At 39.8% G+C, this 9,329-nt stretch overlaps 1 long non-coding RNA gene across 1 annotated transcript in view; it reads left to right on the forward strand.

Annotated features, from left to right (window-relative positions):
- LOC104956473 (uncharacterized) overlaps positions 1 to 7,888 on the forward strand; it is a 28,032-nt gene extending 20,144 nt beyond the window's left edge. Inside the window, exons 4-5 of the long non-coding RNA XR_799560.1 lie at positions 7,388 to 7,447; positions 7,753 to 7,888. This is a non-coding gene — a long non-coding RNA (uncharacterized lncRNA). The remainder of the gene's footprint in view (positions 1 to 7,387; positions 7,448 to 7,752) is intronic.
- The last annotated feature ends 1,441 nt before the right edge of the window (positions 7,889 to 9,329 follow it).

Consider the following 9,329-nt stretch of genomic DNA (forward strand, 5'->3'; position numbering starts at 1 on the left):
TTTCGGGGCAGCAATTTTCATCCATTATGACTAATAGTTTGGAAAATATTATCAGTTCTGACACTGGGAGGATACCAGATTGGAGGTAAAAGGGCTAATTGCCTCCTCTGATTGTGCCGCATTACTACGCCTCAGCTGAAGGACACTTCAGACAGGCTCTGGTATCGGCTTTTGAATGGCAAAGTGAAGGCAGAATTTGTATAGAATAGATTAATCTCATGAGTACATAGATTTATTTCAATCAGTCAGGCGAACATGTCTATTCCACCCTTTCCTTATTTTAGTCGCATCTATTGGTTGAATGATTAGACATTTAGTTTATAATATTTACTGCATTCTCTTGATGCTGATGACATTGATTTCTGTGAATATCATTTTTTACATTATGTTTGAATGGCGTTCACAGATATCTTAAAGTAACGAAAGTACATGACTTCTCATATGGCGCTGAGCGGTTTTTGAGGTCTCTGGCCCGAAAGTTGGATCTAGCACACATCAGATTACGGGGAATAATTTTCAAACAAGCGATCTGTTTGTCAATTGATTGTTTTGAAAACTATATATTTGCTTGTCAAGCTAATTTACCAGGTCTAAGAGGAGGATGAGAAGGGGGAAGGGCCTAGCAGGTACAGCTAGATTGGGGATTTAGAGGCAGCGAAATCCACCTGTGGGATTTTGCATTGTAAAATTTAGTTGACTCACATATAGTTTGCTAAGTAATTGACGAGCAAGGTTCAATTAGCAGATTGGTGGATTAAAGATACTTGTCATTTGCTCAAGTGGTGACTCAGTAGGTGTGAGAGGACTCCTACTTCTCCTTAATAGTTAGACAATTTACAGTCGAATTACACATAGATATTCAGCTTATATTATTATCAAAGTAACGTGTTGATACAGAACACAAATTTAATCTAAAGTTCAAGTATATACACTGACAAATATAATGCAACACTTGTTTTTGACTCCATTTTCAGGAGTAGACACTCTAACATATTATCTATATAAACCAATGGGGTCCTGGGGGTAATCGAAAACAGTTCAGTGATAATCTGGTGTGACACACATTTGCTCTCTCTTCCGCAGTGCACACATCTCCTTCGCATAGAGTTATCCTAGATTGATTGATTTGTGGGCCATGGTGGTAAATGTTTGGTCGATCTCGTCTTCAATGTGGCATGTGCAATTAGTTGCTGATGGTAATTTGATAGTGAACTGGAACTACGAAGTAATAGCGGCTCTGTCCGTATACGGCCGAATCCAGACATCCCAAGATTTTTAGATTAACTGCCAATGCGGTTGACATTGTTAGGTTATGGGTTTAACCCTAATGGGTTTTCGGTACCCCGCTCAGACCTCTCCCGATAAAGCAAACCGCACGTTTCAGGGTGCCACTTTTATTTGCTGGCAGCTAAGGCACACCTGTGCAATAATCATCTGCTCTAATCAGCATCTTGATATGCCACACCTGTGGAGTGGGATGGATATTGGCAAAGGAGAGTGCTACACTTCACAATAGATTTTTTCAGAATTTGGGAACAATGCTCTGAGAGAATGCGTTATTTTGTGTATTATCTTGAAATATGTTGTTAGATCTTTGAGTTCATACTCATGATAATGTGGAGCAAAAACAAAAGTGTTCATTTATATTTTTGTTAGGTATATTGATAAGTAATGAAGGATGTATTTACAGTGGTGGCAAAGTAAATACAGTACATTTACTCAAGTGGTGACTCAGAGGTGGAAGAGGCTAGCTCAGAAATAAAGCAACTTCTAAAACTACCAGGAGTTTAAGCATTATAAGGCCCGTCCACACAGCAGCGTGCATTGCTTAACAGAGATGTCTCCATTCACTTTAATGGGGTGGGACGTCAAGCTTTGCCAAACTGCATTGTGGTTGCCCCGTTCGCGTTGTCTCTTGCCTCCGTTGCTTTGCCTCCGTTGCTTTGCCTCCGTTGCTTTTGCCCCGTTGGCTTTGCCATCCATTGCTCGTTCGAAGTTGAGAAAAGTTCAACTTTCAAAGCGTCGACGGAAGCTTCCAGCAATCAATTTTTTTGAAATCATATGCCTTGGACAAAAGCGCTAGCCAATCAAGTACAGGCGTTGCTGTGTGTCTTGGGGCGTGGAGATTCGCATGGTGACTTGTTGGCTATTGTTTGGTTGCGCGCCCAGACACGCCCACACGGCAAGCTCACGCACGCTGCCCGTGTGGACGTACCGTAAAGGATCGATCGCAAAGAAACACAACCTTTTGCTTACCCTATCTCACAATGATTATTCTGGATAGACCTTCACTGTGGGACAATTACATTATACATACAGACCGATAATTTTTTTTCATCCTTTACTGTAAGTACGATTTGAAATGCTGGACTTTTGCTTGTGACAGAGAAGTTTTACTATGTAGTCATCAAAACATACTTTGATTTACCAAAAGTAGCTTTTGTGCTTAATGGGCCGATTTTAGAACATATATATAAATGACTCCATCACAGCTTGTAAAAGTCGACGAAATCATTTTATACTAACTAAGCTTCCTCATATAACTCCTGCTGGATAAATTAAACATATTTAATGGTCCAAGTTTTTGTATTTTCAGATTATTATTTTGATATTAGTCTTAGAATATCCTGGAAACTTGTTAGAGGTAAATATAAGGCTTTTCAAATAAAATGTTTGAATTGAATATGGCTTCTAAAAATGGTGGAGTTGTATATGAAATAGCATTATAAAAATTGTTTTTGAAAATTCTTCAGGTTGGAATACAGTACATACTTACAGTAAATGTGTTATCCTTCCTCCCCACCTGACTGCACTTATGAATTCATATCTTGTACCTTGCTATATCCTGAGTTTTTTCTTTCCTCATGCCACTTTATACTTCAATCTCCATTTATTCATGGGGTACCTTGTTGGAGATTTGAGGAATGTTAAAACCAACCTCGTCTCCCCGTGTCGTTTGGTAAGCTGGGTAAGATTCGTAAAAGGAAGGGATTAAGAAACAACCAGAATGCAAGTTAACAATAATCCTTGTTTTAATGACACAAAGTAACAATACAAATACAAAGGAAGTAAACTTCTGCTCTTCCTCTCAATCTTATCGGATCTGGTCAGTTTGAAGAAAAAGAACGAAGACTGGTCTAAAAAATACACAGGCTTATCCAAAAACCCCCAGGAGGGGTCCTCCATTTAGCCGCGAGCTGGGTCCAGCCAATCAGCGCGAGACCAGAGGCGACCTTAATTTCGACGATATATCAAACCCTCCTTGCAAGTTTCACATACTTTTGGCATTTTATTAAGATAGGGTTTAAGATTATAGTTCTTTTATAGTTGGGATTATCAAATAACACATGTGATGTTTACCTTAACGTCAAACAATAATCAACAAGAGTGAAAAACATCAGCTCTGATCTCTAAGCAGTAAAAAAGTACCGCACACTCATTTATCCTGCAGCTCTTTCTCCAGACACTTGAGCTATTGTTCTTTAATGAATATTCCCTGCGAATCTTTTATTTCAAATAAAAAGGTTTCAATTGCATATTTCTAGCTTCCTTTACACATACTGTTATTATTAATACAAGCAACCAACCACACACATCTATTTAAAACAAGTAGATTTCCACCTGATCATTTGACATGCTGAACAATCTTAATGAAGAGTGTCCCCTCCCCAGCTCTCTCCGTCCCTAATCATAAAAAGCTGCTTCCATTTCCTATCAGTTAATACAAACATGTTTAAGCTAATTCTCCTGCAATGTTTGTAGTCATCTAGTCCACACATGGAAAGAATAAAAACAGAGGAATCAAAAAAAACCCAATAACAGGAACTAGTTGTAAATGATTATATACAGGACTAGTGATCACAGTAAGGAAACACACCACATATTCTCTATGAAGCTCGACCTTTGTTATAGGTCCGACATTTCCTGTCCCCTTGACCAGTTCATGGAGTTTGGTTGATTAAAGAAAGTTTCAAGTGTTCTGGTAGCTTAAGGCCCCTATTAGAACTTCCTTCACCCTCGAAGTCCCGGTTTACTGGAATGAATACAGACCATCAAAGACACTAAAGACTTAATGGTGTCCTCCGGCTAACTGTTTGACCTCAATTCTCAGGCCTCTCTTAGGGTCTGTAGCAGATAAATCATTAATTCTAACACAGGCTTCACTCGTCTTGTATCTGAGGCACATCTCCCTTATGGCTAATCAATACGGGTTCTTAGCAATTAAGGAGGAAGCTAGAGACTCCAGGGCCTCCCTTCGCTGCACTGGAAAGCAGCGATGTCAAGAGGTCATAAAACCCAACCTTTTGATTACACATCAAAAGTGGAAGAAAAGACTTACTTGAGCTTTAATTTATCTATTACTAAGTAGTTGGGACATTGTTCAGAATTTATCACAAAACTCTCTACTATATAAAGAGTATGAGCTTTCATATTATACCACAACAGAAATATAACATAAGTGTGACATTAAAATAAATTATAATCAAAAATAAACATTCTGTTGAATGACCTTTACAATTTTTGGTGATTCTTGGGCTGTATATTAAATTTATAATCGTGATTGATTATAGTTTTGATACGATATTCTTTTGTTGTACTTACCTAATTAGCATTCAAGATTCAAAACTTTATCGTCATAAGCTCGCACAGTAACTACAGTGTTGCATATGGCCAATGAAAAACTTGAAGTCCCAGCCTCCTCCAACAATACATACATAATATCATATATAAAACAAATAAAACCAATAAAAGTATGTCAAGAATGACCTGATACCTTCTACTTTTTTCTACTTGTATCCAACTGCAGTACTTTAACTTGAAATTATTTACAGTGGTGAATAACTTAACTAAAGAATCCAAAATGTTTTTTCCATCACTGGCACGTAGTTAGGAACGTATAGTAAATATGTATAATGTTCGTGACTGAGACCGTTCAACTCCATTCCAATTCATAAGTTTCTTTTGGGCTACTATAAATACAATTTGATTGATTCGATTTTGACCTACTGGCTAATGAAGTTATTTACTTCTGATACCTTCTACTTGTTTTAATTTCAATGCAGCTACTTTTTCCTTATGTGATTGAGTATGTTTAGAATGACTAGATGTACTTAAAGGCTCCCATCATATGGCTTTTCTGGTTATCACCCGTCCGCCTTGGTGGGTGTTATGTAGCTTTTTCTGCATGTAAACGGTCTGCAAAGTCACAAACCCTCCCAAAATACACGCCGGTTGCTAAGCAAACGCCATTGTAAACATAAATCACTGATGTTCCCTGTAACGGTGGTTGACTCATCAGACAGCACGAGTGGGCGAGCTGACAACTGCAGAGCAACATTCTCATAGGGAGGTGGAGGGAGCCCAACAAAAGGCGTGTAGGACAGTGGACATGGCTATAACAAGAGATGCTGTATGTAGAAAACCCAAATGTGAGGTTTGGAAAGCATTGAACAATGTAAATCTACTTCTATAGGCACCTCAATGACTGGAATTATGATCAGTGGAAATGGCGCATCGTCATGGGACGCGCTTTACAAATACACTGCAAATGTACTTTTACATCCACTGGCAGCTTAGTTTGAATACAAAATATGTATATGTTCGTGACTGTAGACTGAAATCCCCCTAAAGGAGGAGCTGCCAGAGTATGGGATCTCAAGTGGGGCCTCAGGCTGTGTTGTGTGTGTGTGTGTGGTGTGGTGTGTGTGTGTGTGTGTGTGTGTGTGTGTGTGTGTGTGTGTGTGTGTGTGGTGTGTTGTGTGTGTGTGTGTGTGTGTGTGTGTGTGCTGTGTGTGTGTGTGTGTGTGTGTGTGTGTGTGTGTGTGTGGTGTGTGTGTGTGTGTGTGTTTGAAACAGCAGCTGTCGGACAGTACCACAGTCCCAGCTGACATGAGGACTGCGTCACATGCCATTAAACGTGCATTCGGGGATAAAGACGGGTGGGATTGGAGGGGAATGAGGCAGAGGATGGGAGAGGGGCGCAATGCAGGAGTGGAGACAGAGGAGGGAAAGAGAGACAGAGGAGGGAAAGAGAGACAGAGGAAAGAGAGACAGAGGAGGAAAGGAAGGCATGTTTTTGCACACCGTGACAGAACAGAAAGCCTTCTTCGAAAGGTGTCTGCCAATGGGAGCCTTTCTGCGCTTCAGAGGCGGCAGACAGTGACTGTTGTTGAGTCACTAATTTAAGAAAAGGTGTTTGGTGTGTAGGATTTGCGCAGTGGGAAAAACAAAGCTTTCCCTCAGAGCACTCTCACATCTGAGACACTTTAGTTTCTACCCTACACCTGCTCAGCTTCTGTGGTACAGAGGCACAGTTCATTGAAAATATAGATTGCAAGAAACACAGTATTTTTTTTAAAGAGGACACATATTGCTCTCTGGGGGAGTGTGTGGGAGAGAAAGTCCCTCTGGGGGGATCACAGGGATTTGAGGTTTTACAGACCATTTAGACCAGGGATGTCAAACTCAAATACACAGTGGGCCAAAATCAAATAAATGGGTACTAGTGGAGGGCCGGACTGGTTCAATGTTTATTGCAGAACTTATTGAAATGAACTTATTGCACATATTAAACCTGGAACTAACAAAGCTTAAATGATTGCCTATAAAAACAACATTAAACATTAAATAATCAGTTCATTCATTTCTTATGGCTCTATCTGCAGCTTTTCCAGAGTCATTTCTTATGATTACATTTCTCCACAGGCCAACAACAGCTTCAACAAAACTATTTCCCTCAAAGAACAAACCAAACATGCCCTGTTGTCGTGAGAGAAAAAGTCCAGAAGGAAACATCCATTGAACTCAGTGTGCTGCTCTGTGATGCTAGTTCAGAGACTTGGCATCTCATCTTGGGTGCAAGGTCATCAATGTTTGGGCTCAGGCTCTGAGCTGAGGAGACCCTCAGGATGGAGTGAAGGTGCAATATACCGGCGGGCCAGATCTAATAGGAATTAGAAATTATCCTGCGGGACGAAATTAAATCCACCACGGGCCGGATTTGGCCCCCGGGCCTTGAGTTTGACACATGTGGGTTAGATGCACAAAAACCTATATGACACACTACAGGAAAGAGAAACTCCCAAAAGCATAATGAGGCCTCTTTGAATATGTGTTAAAAGTCAAATTTGAATGAAGTATTGTTCAGCTGCTGAGATGTCTTGGTATACAAATCGTATACAGACTTAACAAAAACACATTTGTTCGATACAGATCCTCTTAAGAAAGTTACACCATGATATTGCACTATATTTTTCAATGAGAATAATAATGCAACAATGAATCACATCACAATTACGATATTAGTTGGAAAAATCGGAATTCATAATTGTTTGACTGAAGTACAATCTCCCCATTGAGTTTGTCCCTCTCTTTTTGTCTCCCTCAGATCTGCTTTGTGAATCTGGACCCTCAGAAAACAGACTATCGCGACGACAAAAGCATCAAGGTGAGCCTAATCTTCATCCCTTTTTTTTCCCGCCTACTTTTAATCTCCCAGGAAATCTGTATTTCACATTATAATCATCGGCTCAGTTGCCATGGAGTCAAGATCATTACCCAGAATTAGAGGGCTGATTGGTTTGGATGATGTGCAGCGTTTGCAGCTGGCGGTTGGCAGCATGGCACATGGCTGAAGACTTCTCCCAGAAATAATTTTATAATTATGTGTTGGAAGCACACAGCATGCATTATGTTCAGTTTTGAAAAAGCTTTTTCTTTTGATCATCTCACACTGTCAATGTGCTCCGACAGAAACTGGCATCGGTGTCTCCAGACCTGCCAAAGATGGTGGAATTGCTGACTGTCCACCAGCCCAAAGAAAATGAGATCCTACTTCTGGGTGGGCTGGAGGCCTCAGAAACCTGCCAAACAATCCCCCTCTCCCCCTCTAAGGTGAGTCTTTGAGTCCTTACAAGTATATCCAGCCTTTAAATAGCTGGAAGGCGGTGCAAAGCAGAAAGTGCAAGCCCTTGCTTTGTGCCGCAATTGTGTGGCGCAGTGGGTTGTGCGTTGGTGTTCGGATCAGGGGGTCACAGGTTCAAACCCCACTGCAGTCAGCATGTCGTTGTGTCCCTGAGACACTTCACCCCAAATTGCTCCTGTAGGGATTGCCCACAGTATTGAGTATGTACCAGTGAGTAGTATGTCGCTTTGAATAAAAGCGTCTAACAAGTGACATGTAATGTAATGTCATGTGTGATTAGGTTTCATCCTTTGGTGCCAGGAAGAAATCCACTGGAGCCACTTCATTCATTTAATCTAGCTATTCTAACCCATTCACTCCAATACAAACATCTCACCCTCTGTAGCATAGCAAGAGTGGCCTACTTTTTATGAAAAACATGTACAATTTCACACTACTTTGAGGATTTAAACAAGTATAGAAAAACAAACTATAGCAGCTAAATAATATCCCTTTCTGTTTTGATCTGTATTAATCCCTAAATCCAATATTCCCTTGCAACCACTGAACATTCACAGACTTTTTATCCACCAAATAAATCATTGTATAAAAACACTGTTAGAATCAATACACAGCCTGAGGAGACAATTAAACTTGCATGAGCATATCTAATGAATTAGTAGTACGCGGAAGAAATGAACAAAAACAGACATTAAAGCTTCATAAACTCACTGAGCAGGTCTAAGATGTTTATGATACCATATCTCATATTGTGTGACTGTATGTGTTGTCTAATGTGTGCTTTCATCATTGGTTTGTATCTCTCTGAGCATGTATTAACATTAATGTGGCTATTCCTGGGGTTTCATTTAATTACATTTTGATCATTTTTAAACATTTTGAAGCCATATGAGGTAAGGTGAGAGTGTCCGGCAAACATTTTCCAAAAGCACGCACGGAGATGCTGTTTGGTTCCACCTGAAAACAAGAAACTAAATCATTCCAAAATCCAAATATCAGCTTTGTGAACCGGTATTCAAATGTCAAAAGTAAGGTGTCAAGAATATGATGTCAAAAATAACCCAAATGATGCGGCCCGATACCATTCATTAACTAAAAGTTGCCCATTATCAAAACATTATAACATACTGTAAATCAGGGGTGTCAAACTCAATTTCAACAATAAAAACGTTCTATGGACGCAATTTCCTGAATTAATCTTCGTAATAACTAGCATCCATAGAACGTTTTTATTGTTGAAATTGAGTTTGACACCCCTGATTTACAGTATGTTATAATGNAAAGTTACAACCGGCCTTTTGAGTGCAACCTTCATGCTGATGTGGCCCGTGATGAAATTGAGTTTGACACCCCTGATTTACAGTATGTTATAATGTTTTGATAATGGGCAACTTTTAGTTAATGA

Source organism: Notothenia coriiceps, unplaced genomic scaffold, assembly GCF_000735185.1.
Source record: "Notothenia coriiceps isolate Sejong01 unplaced genomic scaffold, NC01 NC01_scaffold00026095, whole genome shotgun sequence".
NCBI lineage: Eukaryota > Metazoa > Chordata > Actinopteri > Perciformes > Nototheniidae > Notothenia > Notothenia coriiceps.